Below are 12,517 nucleotides of genomic sequence, written 5' to 3'. Positions count from 1 at the left end.
TTAGTAGTTAATAATTTGCCTTTATGAAATATGTATAACTGTATTGCATGCAAATCCTTGAGTCTGTGTGGATCCTCAGCTTGCAGAATTCTCAAGCTGAATCAAGATGATCCCAAGCTGAAAATTCACAGGTGTTATTCAACAGGTGTTTTGAGCTCTGTTTGGATCTTGTTCTAGTAACTAAATCTAGAATTCAGAATTCATTGTCTACAAGTTGGATTTTTATCTAGCCTTAATCAAAATAAAAAAGAAAACTCAAGATTTCCAGATAGAGAGTTACTAATTAAATATATAATTCCCAAATCCTGGCATTTCTAAAAGAATTATTACTGTAATGTTTCTTCATATATAATCATCCGGGCACATTTCTGTACATATCTGCTATTATTATTATAAGCAATGTAAGCAACAAAAATAATAACAATTTTCAAGGATTATAAATTCATAAAATTGCATTTTGGTGGAAAATATGGATATCAAAGAATCTAAATGTTGAGATGCAGCACATTGTTGCCTATTATATTTTTCAATTTCTTGTTCATGAATTTCAGTTTAAACATGTATCTACTTTTTCATAATTTTGCCCTTCTGTTTATGGAGTTCAGGAATAAAATTAACCATGACATGGAATTTAAAGCATTTCTTGATACTGAAATTTTCTACACTATAAAGTGATTTTAAATTGTATTTACTTAGTTATCTCTCATCCAAGGACACATTTATCTGTTTTTCAATATACTTACTTCTAAATATAATTTTCCAAAGTTTATTATCATTTATTCATTCATATTGCGGATTTTTCTTGTTCTGTAATGGTTCATTACCCCATCATGACTAAGTTCAGAGGCCCAAAGGACAAGGTCACCTCCATAGTACCACTCTCCAGGGTAGGCAAAGCCTCATTCACTTAGTATCTGTGGTGCTGAACTCCACATATGGTTGATTCTACGATCCTGAGGTCATGGGCACTAATCCCTGAACGACACTCTTGATGGCTACCACACCATCACTGAGACATCGTGATTCACTGAGACCTGCTTCTTAATCTCTAATTTTCTTTTGTTTTTGTGCCGCTTGCTAAATAAGCATTTCTACTTTTTCCCTATATGCACACATTTACATAAAGATTGGTGGATACATAATGTACTTTTCAAATTAAAGTCCATTTGAATAAGTTTTGAACACTAAGGAATATTTCAGATTATCTTTACATTTGAAAATCAAATGTCTGAATCAAGCAACACCAAAGCTGAGAATTAGCAAGTGAATGATTAACATGCTGGCCTGGGACCCATTTAGCTGCTTGATGGGGATCAGAAATCATGCTTCAGTTCAGATTAGTCGCTCAGTCGTGTCCGACTCTTTGCAACCCCTGAATCGCAGCATGCCAGGCCTCCCTGTCCATCACCAACTCCTGGAGTTCACTCAAACTCATGTCCATTGAATCGGTGATGCCATCCAGCCATCTCATTCTCTGTCATCCCCTTTTCCTCCTGCCCCCAATCCCTCCCAGCATCAGAGTCTTTTCCATTGAGTCAACTCTTCACATGAGGTGGCCACAGTACTGGAGTTTCAGCTTTAGCATCATTCCTTCCAAAGAAATCACAGGGCTGATCTCCTTCAGAATGAACTGGTTGGATCTCCTTGCGGTCCAAGGGACTCTCAAGAGTCTTCTCCAACACCACAGTTCAAAAGCATCAATTCTTTGGCGCTCAGCTTTCTTCACAGTCCAATTCTCACATCCATACATGACCACTGGAAAAACCATAGCCTTGACTAGACGGACCTTTGTTGGCAAAGTGATGTTCTGCTTTTGAATATGCCATCTAGGTTGGTCATAACTTTCCTTCCAAGGAGTAAGCGTCTTTTAATTTCATGGCTGCAGTCACCATCTGCAGTGATTTTGGAGCCTCCCAAAATAAAGTCTGACACTGTTTCCACTGTTTCCCCATCTATTTCCCATGAAGTGATGGGATCAGAAATCATGCTTAATTCCAACTATTTCTGCCCCTCCTCCCCACCATGGTGGGAGGGTGGCATGTAGCTCTTGCCCTTCCCAAGTCCCTAGTTTCTTATTGCTGCTAAAACAAATGTCCATAATCTAAATGGCTTAGTGGTTACACAGATGTGTTATCTAACAGTAACAAATTACCTTCTGGAGGTCTGAAATTTGAAGTGGGTTTCATTGGGCAGAAATCCAGATGTTGACCAGGCTGTACTCCTTCTAGAAGGTCTAGGGGATAATCTGTTTTCTTGCCTTTTCCAATTGCTCGAGACCACCTGCATCCCTTGGCTCATGGTCCCTTCCTCCATCTTCAAAGCCAGCCATAGTTCAGTTCAGTTCAGTCGCTCAGTCGTGTCCAACTCTGCGACCCCATGGACTGCAGCACACCAGGCTTTCCTGTCCATCACCAACTCCTGGAGCTTACTCAGACTCAAGTCCATTGAGTCAGCGATGCCATCCCACCATCTCATCCTCTGTCATCCCTTTCTCCTCCCGCCTTCAATCTTTCCTAGCATCAGGGTCTTTTCTAGTGACTCAGTTCTTTACATCAGGTGGCCAGATTATCAGAGTTTCAGCTTCAGCATCAGTCCTTCCAATGAATATTCAGGACTGATTTCCTTTAGGATGGACTGGTTGGATCTCCTTGCTGTCCAGGGGACTCTCAAGAGTCTTCTTTTACACCACAGTTCAAAAGTATCAATTCTTCGGTGCACAGCTTTCTTTATAGTCCATCTCTCACATCCATACATGACTACTGGAAAACCATAGCTTTGACTGTTCGGACCTTGGTTGGCAAAATAATGTCTCTGCTTTTTAATATGCTGTCTAAGTTGGTCATAACTTTTCTTCCAAGGAGCAAGCGTCTTTTAATTTCATGGCTGCAGTCACCATCTACAGTGATTTTGGAGCCCCCCAAAATAAAGTCTGTCACTATTTCTATTGTTTCCCCATCTGTTTGCCATGAAGTGATGGGACCAGATCCCATGATGTTAGTTTTCTGAATGTTGAGTTTTAAGCTAACTTTTTCACTCTCCTCTTGCACTTTCATCAAGAGGCTCTTTAATTCTTCACTTTCTGCCATAAAGGTGATGTCATCTGCGTATATGACGTTATTGATATTTCTCCCAGCAATCTTGATTCCAGCTTGTGCTTCATCCAGTCCAGCATTTCTGATGATGTACTCTGCATGTAAGTTAAACAAGCAGGGTGACAATATACAGCCTTGATGTACTCCTTTCCCAGTTTGGAACCAGTCTGTTGTTCCATGTCCAATTCTAACTGTTGTTTCTTGACCTGCATACAGATTTCTCAGGAGGCAGGTCAGGTAGTCTGGTATTCCCATCTCTTAAAGAACTTTCTACAGTTTATTGTGATCCACACAGTCAAAGGTTTTGGCTTAGTCAATAAAACAGAAGTAGATGCTTTTCTGGAACTCTCTTGCTTTTTTGATGATCTGTTGGATGTTGGCAGTTTGATCTGTGGTTCCTCTGCCTTTTCGAAATCCAGCTTGAACATCTGGAGGTTCACAGTTCATGTATTGCTGAAGCCTGGCTTGGAGAATTTTGAGCATTGCTTTGCTAGCATGTGAGATGAGTGCAATTGTGTGGTAGTTTGAGCATTCTTTGGCATTGCCTTTCTTTGGGATTGGAATGAAAACTGACCTTTTCCAGTCCTGTGGCCACTGCTGAGTTTTCCTAATTTGCTGACATACTGAGTGTAGCACTTTCACAGCATCAGATTTTAGGATTTGAAATAGCTCAACTGGAATTCCATCTCCTCCACTAGCTTTGTTCATAGTGATGCTTCCTAAGGCCCACTTGACTTCACATTCCAGGATGTCTGGCTCTAGGTGAGTGATCACACCATTGTGATTATCTGGATCATGAAGATCTTTTTTGTATAGTTCTTCTTTGTATTCTTGCCATCTCTTCTTAATGTTTTCTGCTTCTGTTAGGTCCATACCATTTCTGTCCTTTATTGAGCCCATCTTTGCTGAAATGTTCCTTTAGTATCTCTAATTTTCTTGAAGAGATCTCTATTCTTTCTCATTCTGTTGTTTTCCTCTATTTCTTTGCATTGATCACTGAGCAGGGCTTTCTTATCTGTCCTTGCTATTCTTTGGAACTCTGTGTTATCTTTTCTTTTGAAATCTCTCTCTGATAGTTAATCTCCTGCCTCCCTCTTTCAGTGATAAGGATCCCCCTGTGATTACACAGGCCCACCCAACTAATCCAGGATAATATCCATTTCAAGATTTTTGCCACATCTGCAAAATCCCTTTTACCTTGTAGTGTTTTCACAGGTTCTGGGTATTAGGCCATGAACATCTTTGTGAGGCGTGCATTACTGTTCCACAGTGAGGACCCTATATGAGGTGTGGAATCTAATGCCATCATTTCTTCCCTGGTAGTACAGGTGCTCAGCAGTGGTGGTTTTGAATCATTCCTGGTTCTCCCATGTCCTTTGGATCCTTGGTCTATGGCCGGGCCAGTTCTCTTATTTCTACTTTGGCCCAGTTCTAAATTCTAGCCTCTCTCTAAAGCCTCTCTTCTTTAGACCTTGTGTGTCAGCCTTAAGTCACTGCTTGCTTAAGCTGTTTGCTTTCTGCAAGGTGGTATCTTTGTACTTATAGTGCCAAGTGCAGTATCTTAGACCCCAGAATTATTGAACTCTGCACATGTTGGAGGAATACCCTGAACATATGCTTCATACCCAGCAACATTAGAAAATATTTTAAAATAATCAGTTGTTAGGGTATCATAATAGCAAATACTGTTTGAAGCTATAGATTTCATTGGGTGGACGTTTCCATTTCCATTTGGCTTCATCTTCCCCATTTTCCCCTTGTTCACAAGGTGCTCAACAGCGCTCACCTACCTGAATGTGCACAAGAGACTCGGGAGTATCTCTCCTTACAATGTCATAATTGCTTTAACTTTTCTTCTACCTAGCGCACCATAAATGCAGTCAACTGATCTTTGCGTTCTTTGACAACTATAGTTCCATTTGCTTTATTTAGAAACAAATGTAATTACTTAAACTGGGGAAGACAGAACTACTTTTGCAGCAAAGTCAAAACATGCATCAACACTCATCTCTATAATTATTTCGCCAGAAAAAAAAAAAGTCCTTACTGATTTTTCTCACTAGTAAAGAGGGTCCTCACCAGTGGTTGGCAACTCTATTAAGTAATATATGTCAGTTCTGTTCTCAGGACCATAAGCCTAGCCTGACCAGCTTACCCTTAGAGTCCAGGAGTCATGCAGATGAAGCTCAGATACTTCTATCTGTGGCTTATTGTTGAAGAAGATAGCCTTTTGAGGGAGTTGAATCTGAGTTTGTGTCTTTGACTCTGCTATCTTCTTGGAAGATTAGGCAAGATAATTAATGGGCAAGATTAGGGGTGACAGAGTTTTCTGCAGAGAGCCAGATAGTAAATATTTTAGGCTTTGTAGACCACATGGTCTCTTGTAACTATTCAGGTCTGCTAGAATTGTAGCATGAGTTTTTAAAAATGGGCATAATTGTATTCCATTTAAACTTATAAAAATAGATTGGATTTGGCTCATGGGCTATATTTTGCTGAGTCTTGGGCAAGATACTTGCCCTCTTAAACTTTAATGACATTCATAATGAATATTAAGTGCTGACTTTGAGGATATTAAAATATTAAAGAGATACTGTTTATTAAATGCTTAGGACATTACCTGCCATACCGTGAATGGTCAGTATATCTTTTGATGGATGAGTGGATGAATGGATGAATTGATGGATGGCTTAATGGGTGAATGGAAAGGATGGAGAGAGAGATAGGAAGGGGAAAAAAGAGAAAAGGAGCAGCCATACTGAAACTAAATATATTGAATAATACCTACCAGTTTCTGGGAGAAAATACTCTCTTGCTATAGGGATAATGGACCAAATGTAGCTAAACTGATTATGTGAGTCATGTCTTGTCACTTGGAGCAGAGCAACAGGGCTAAACAGAGGCTTGAGTCACCACAGTAAAAAAAAAAAAAAAAAAAATTATTTCCTTTTCTACTATCTGCTACTTCCCTATCCCACCAGGATCTATTTTCTGTGAGTTAGAGCCATCCCACCAGCCCTAAGCTCCTGCGTGACTTCCTTCAAAGAATCCAGGAAAATGACTGATGTTCCAGCTGTGGAGGCGCCCTGGGAGGTGCCTGTGTTCTGGCCCCACTGCGGTCACATCTGCCTTTCTTCTCCACACTGAGTATCTGGCTGATGTCCAGATGGTCTGGAAGCTGTGATGGCTCCTAGGCCTTAGGATTTTCAGATCTGTTTCTGTGAATGACTGATCTGTTCTCCCGGGGTCCCCTCAAGCAGTCTGGATAGATGAAACCTTGCTCAGTGCAGTGTACTAGTGCCTAAGAAAAGACCATCAAATGCAAAGGTGTCCCCCCATTCGGTAAAAGAAACTGAAGAAGCTCTCAGATGGGAACTTCTGGCTTTAAATGTTTATCTCTGAAATAGACTGTTCCATCTTGCAACTGACATTTTAGTGAAGACATGAAAAAGAAAAGAGAGAAAACAAGTAAATAAAAACTACCCTGTAACACTGAAAACTAGGCCTGAAAATTGGATCTTTTTTCCAACAACAGGCAGTGAAACTATTTTGTTGAAGTCTGAACAGATATGGATCCAAATATAGGTAAGAAGACCGTTTGGCTTGCCATACTGTCTTAATGCTTAATTCAGATACATGGGGTCTATTCAGATGAGGAAACTGAGTCACTCTACCATGTGAGTGTTGCTTTTTAAGATGAAGATGTGATTAAACACTATAAAAATGGATCCAGAGCTTTACGAGAATTTGAGCAAGAAGAAAAGTAAAACTATATTTTAAAAAATTTGAGGCTTAATGTCACAGAATCACATACATTTATCAGGTCATCCAGGGCTTTGCCTCAAACAGTATATTCATCATTCAGATGGGGGGGAAAAAAAAAAGATTAAAATGTTACAGAGTTTGCGGAGGTGTGTCCTAGGATGGAGGAGCATGCAGATTCAGAGGAGACACAGAGCAGAGGCTTCTCACCCAATCTTGAAGGTAAGGAGGATCATTTGAAAAATGAGGACGCCTCCCTGTTGGAGTGGCTTAATGCAGTGACCGTATGTAGCAACCATGTGACCCAGAATTTCTAAGACAGCTCCAACTGTCCATTTATTTTTTCTTAAATTAGATGATCCCTTCAAATGGGTCAAAGTAGTTTTAACTTCTAGACCATTGTGAATTTTTTTTTTCTTATGATTGGCTTAGAAAATATGGTCACTGGGAACACGAAGGTCTAGTAGTTAGACTCATTCCACTAGCTAAAGTCTGAAAGTATTTGGTACTTAGAGAGCCTGCAAAGTAGAACTTTTCCTCAAGATCACAATGGATTAGCTAGTAAATAACATGTGTTCGAGGTAGAAATATCTACCGTAAATCAACATATTTTAGTATAAGATGGTTCTTTGCTGTAAGCGTTCAGTGATCATCTATCAATTCATAACTCTTTTCCAAGTTGACTCTCTCTCTCCTGCATTGTACTGGTTGCTCCGGTGTCCATCACCATTTGCATCTTCTGTTAATACTCTGACAGTTGTAGATGGGCTCATTCACTTGGGTTTGTGTACTTCTTTTCACTCTAGCATTCTGAGACTGAGACTTCCTTCTGTAGGGATTGAGAGAGAATGGGTGGGGCAGAGGGTAAGAGTGAAGAGAGAGATTGAAACAGCCCCCCAGGGACTTCCCTGGTGGTCCAGTGGTTACGACTTCACTTTCCAATTCAGGGGGTTCAAGTTCAATCCCTGGTTGGAGAGCTAAGATCCCACAAGCCTCTAGGCCAAAAAGCCAAAACAAAACAGAAGCAATATTATAATAAATTCAATAAAGACTTTAAAAACAGTCCATATCAAAAAAATCTTAAAATAAGTGCCACCCAAATGAGAAAACAGGCTGCCATATTCTTACCACCAGATTTCACAGGAAGAATGAAAGCAAAAAAAAAAAAAAAAAAATCTGGGAAAGGACCTAGCACATTTCAAGTTCCAGGAACTGTGGTGGATGTTTTTTTGTTTTGTTTTGTTTCATATTCACCTCTCTTATTATTCCTTTGTTCATTCTCTCTTTCTCTCTCTGACACATGACTTAACAAAATTAAATATTTTAAAGTCTCTAGTAAGAATATGCCTCAGAGGAATTAAGGATCTTTTCTAGGGCCACTGAGTGTAAGGAATTAAGCTAGACCTTCTCAGAAGGACTTTCAGCTCCAGAACTCATATTCTTTCTCCTATATCCTCGTCCCTTCCATCTAACGACAGCTTAATGGGCCTCCATCTTTGCAGTTATCTGAAGGGCCACCATGCCAATGTTCATCTTTTCTTACACTGCTTTGAAAGAAAACCGCTTTAATAGTCCTTGTTAAGGGGAATTTTGTATCTAACTGTCTCCTTTTTGCTCTGGCTGCCAGGAAGCTTCAGGTCACATTTGAAACGTGATGGTGGTACCTGTGAGGACCTTATGGTTGGCACACGGGCATCCTTCTTGCTGTGGTGCTCGCAGCTCTGTCTTTAGGCTGTTTCTTGGTGCTTTACTCCTACTGACTTTTTGCTGGTGTTGTATCTTATTCCTTTTATACGCTATCTCAAATCCTTTGTGGAATATGGGGGTGAAAGAATGAAAGTTGAATACCAAATACATCATACATGTACACTAATGATCGTTAATTAGCAATGATCTGTATCTCCTGTCACATTGTCTCCTGTCTCAGCTTTGGAACATTCATCGCTTTTCTCCTTTGTCTGCTTTTTTTCAGAACATTCAGGACTAAGAGAGTTGGGGAGGAAGATTTCTAGCCCCCATGCTCATTTCAGCTTAAGCAGTTCTGAATAGTTTGTGCTTTCTCCACAGTTCCCTCAAAGTGCTGTTTGGTTCTAGCCTTTTCCTAGATCTGGCTTTTAAAAACCTTTTTTTTTTTTTTCTTTTCCCCATAGTTTGAGCACCTCGATGAATGCATTGGGCTACTTGCAATATTAATAACTCATGTCGTTCTAACCTTATGTTCCTGATAAAGGAATTCTCTGCTGTTTAAGGCTCTGGGATGAATAATGGCTGAGTGTTTCTATTGTCCTCTTAAAATGGAGATTACTATATGTTGAATCACAACAGAACTACTTTTTTATAGGCTGTGAATAGCATAAAGGCCCATCATGTTATTCCAGGCAGCGCCAACTGAATGGATAATGGGAAGCCAATTATTATAAATAATGCCTTGTTTCCTTTTGGCCCTGTGCAAACTTCACAGAGCCAGATTCTGTTCAGAGCCGGGAGAGTAAAGGAGACTGTGCACGCCCACACCTAGCACAGTGCCTGGCCCAGGTCAGGGCCGCATCATAGCCCAGTCCTAATCTGATCTCAGCTGTGGTGCTGTAGTTTTGCCTTGTCTTTTCCTTCACTATGATTTTGCTGGGATAAGGGTTTGCAGACAACCATCATTTCCCATTCAGATTCTTTGATAGGGCTGGGGCAAGCTGGATTGGACAGGGGTATGAGTTCAGGCCACTTTGCAGGGCTCCTGGGAACCCAGCTGGGTGAGCAGAATGCTGCTTGGTGAGTCTGGTTGCCGTAGAACCGGAGGAGGAAGAAAACAGAAAGGAACATTCTAGCAGAGTAGACAAGGTTGGTCTGAGAGAAGAGCCAGGGGTGGTTGGGGAGTATGGGTCTAGCATTCAGAAGCCAAGAGGAACAGGGTCTGCTGCCATGTGGGAATGGGATTGGGTAGGATGGAAGGAAGAAGCACATGGATGAGGTGAGTTGCCAGAGATTTGGCTGGGTAGGTGGTGATGCCCTCAGCAAGAATGTTCATACTGAAAGCTCTTGCAGAATGAGGCTGTGTTTCCAAGCCTCTCATGTGCTGATGGAATAAGCCCCAGATTCTTTCATCATCTCCCATTGCATAGAGTGGGACTTGGAGGAAGTTTACCCATTTTCCTCTCTGGGCCTGAGTATCATGGTTTGCAAAAGGAGGATGCTGGGCTACACGTTCTCTAAGAGGTGTGTGAGTGTGTGTGAGTGTGTGTGTGTGTGTGTGTGTGTGTGTGTGTGTGTGATTAATAATGATGTGAGGCAGTCTCATGTAAAAGCAATTTTTTTTTCTAGGCGAACATAGTCTTGAAGCCGTGAACTTTCTACTCCTAACCATGTTTTTTATTTTGACATCTGTTGCTCTACACAGACTTCTTTGTAACTCCCAGCTACTAGCAATTGAAATTCTATCAGCACTGGAGTCTAGGACCAAACTGAGTGAGCAGCAGGAAGCATAATTTAATATGGATGCTTTGCTTAACACTGTACATTTTTATGGAAAAAGCAATACCTACTCCAAAGCTGGCATTCTGAAATTGGATGACATATCCATGGTTTTCAGTGGACATATGACACATATCCATATGTTAGAGCATTGGTGGACGGAAAATAAATTTTTTAGGGTAGGAGCATATTTAGATTTAATGCATGTCAAGGAGTGCCCTGTCCTTTAAGGTATAGGCGTACAGAAGGAGTAGCAAGCAATCAAAGGCATTTTGATTTTTTTTTTTATTCAACTTTTTTTTTTAATTTTATTTTATTTTTAAACTTTACATAATTGTATTAGTTTTGCCAAATATCAAAATGAATCCATCACAGGTATACATGTGCTCCCCATCCTGAACCCTCCTCCGTCCTCCCTCCCCATACCATCCCTCTGGGTTGTCCCAGTGCACTAGCCCCAAGCATCCAGTATAGTGCATTGAACCTGGACTGGCATCTCGTTTCATACATGATATTTTACATGTTTCAATGCCATTCTCCCAAATCTTCCCACCCTCTCCCTCTTCCACAGAGTCCATAAGACTGTTCCATACATCAGTGTCTCTTTTGCTGTCTCGTACACAGGGTTATTGTTATCATCTTTAAAAATATGGAACGCTTCACGAATTTGCGTGTCATCCTTGCGCAGGGGCCATGCTAATCTTCTCTGTATCGTTCCAATTTTAGTATATGTGCTGCCGAAGTGAGCACAGCATTTTGATTTTAAAGTACTTTTTAAAGAAGTATCAAGTTAATCCAACTGACTGTCCTTTAGCTTGCATTTCATTGCTGCTTCTCTTTACCCTGCCAAGAGGATTTTTGCCCATCCTGAGTCTATATCAACCCATTACTCTGTCTACTGCCTGTTAGCTGTCCTCCTTCATAGCTATCACTTGGCATAGATCATTGAAGGGGAGATATAATATTAATAGTAGGAAGGAGTGTAGACATCTTTAATTCAGGAGCAAGATGTAGACTTGGAAATACAGGCTTGAGAGTCACCAGGATATAGATAGTGATTTAATTTAAGGTAACAGATGAGATCAGAAGGGGAGGAGAAAGATCTGGTACACAACACCAATGTGAAAATTGAACATACGGACAGGGGATGAAGGGCCTGCAAGGCAAGCCAAGAAGGAGACTTGAGAAATCTCTAAGATCACTCAGAAGCCAAGGAATTAAGTATTTAAAGGACACTCAGTTGTGTCTATTTGCGACCCCATGAACTCTAGCCCGCCAGGCTCCTCTGTCCATGGAATTCTCCAGGCAAGGATACTGGAGTGGGTAGCCATTCCCTTCTCCAGGGGGTCTTCCTGACCCAGGGATCGAACCCAGGTCTCCTGTATTGCAGGCAGATTCTTTACTATCTGAGCCACCAGGGAAGCCCATTTAAAGGGAAGACTGGTCAATTCTACGCTTGCTGAGTGGTCGCTTAAGAAAAGAACTAAAAGAAACCCATAGTTTAGCAACATGGGATCCATGGCAGGAAGAATTCCAATACAGATGAGGATAGAAGTTGAATGAGTTAAGGACAAGAAAAGTAGTGATCAATCTCATTTCACTCTTTCAGTTAATGTGCCCATGAGGTGGGCTGGAGTGTTTGGACAATAACCTGTGAGAAGAATGGAGATAAGAGGATTTTCTCTTTATGGGGAGAAGTGAGGCTTGTTTAAATGCTGATAGGAAGAGACCAATGGAGAGGAAGGTTGAAGACAGAAGGAAGAGGGGTAACTGGCAAGCATGAAGTCCTGAGAAGGCTGGAGGGCTGAAGACCCAGGGGAAGGAATGCCCTGGAATAGGAGACTGGGCGAACTGGGAGAGGGAGGGATGCAAGTAAAGGCTTCATAACAGGGAGATCAGCCCATCCCTTTGTGATGGCCTCTTTTGCTTCTATGGAATAACAGATAAGATCACCCCCTAAAATTGGAATAGAAAAGGATGCAGGAGCATGGAGAAAATTAGCGAAAGCAGCAATGGGAAATTGGGGCCAGGTACCCAGGGAACTGGGGAAAGGATGGCTCAGCTAACCTTGGAAACCATCTGTTAGTCTGGGATTATACTATCTTCTGGAGCAGAGCTCAGCAGCCAAGATGGAACATGGTTTGTGACATTGGTATAAGGTGTCATGGGTTGCATTGTGTCCCCCAGGTTCATATGTT

The 12,517-nt window shown here is 41.1% G+C and overlaps 1 protein-coding gene and 1 non-coding gene across 13 annotated transcripts in view; one reads left to right on the top strand and one right to left on the bottom strand.

Moving 5' to 3' along the window:
* PTPRT (protein tyrosine phosphatase receptor type T) overlaps window positions 1-12,517 on the top strand; it is a 1,149,770-nt gene that overhangs the window by 572,042 nt on the left and 565,211 nt on the right. The gene's annotated exons all lie outside the window — the stretch shown is intronic.
* Window positions 10,963-11,069, bottom strand: LOC139186689 (U6 spliceosomal RNA). The gene has a single exon (XR_011570361.1). It is a non-coding gene; the product is annotated as a U6 spliceosomal RNA (small nuclear RNA).

This window comes from Bos indicus, chromosome 13 (genome assembly GCF_029378745.1).
Source record: "Bos indicus isolate NIAB-ARS_2022 breed Sahiwal x Tharparkar chromosome 13, NIAB-ARS_B.indTharparkar_mat_pri_1.0, whole genome shotgun sequence".
NCBI lineage: Eukaryota > Metazoa > Chordata > Mammalia > Artiodactyla > Bovidae > Bos > Bos indicus.
This window is presented reverse-complemented; position numbering and strand designations above follow the sequence as displayed.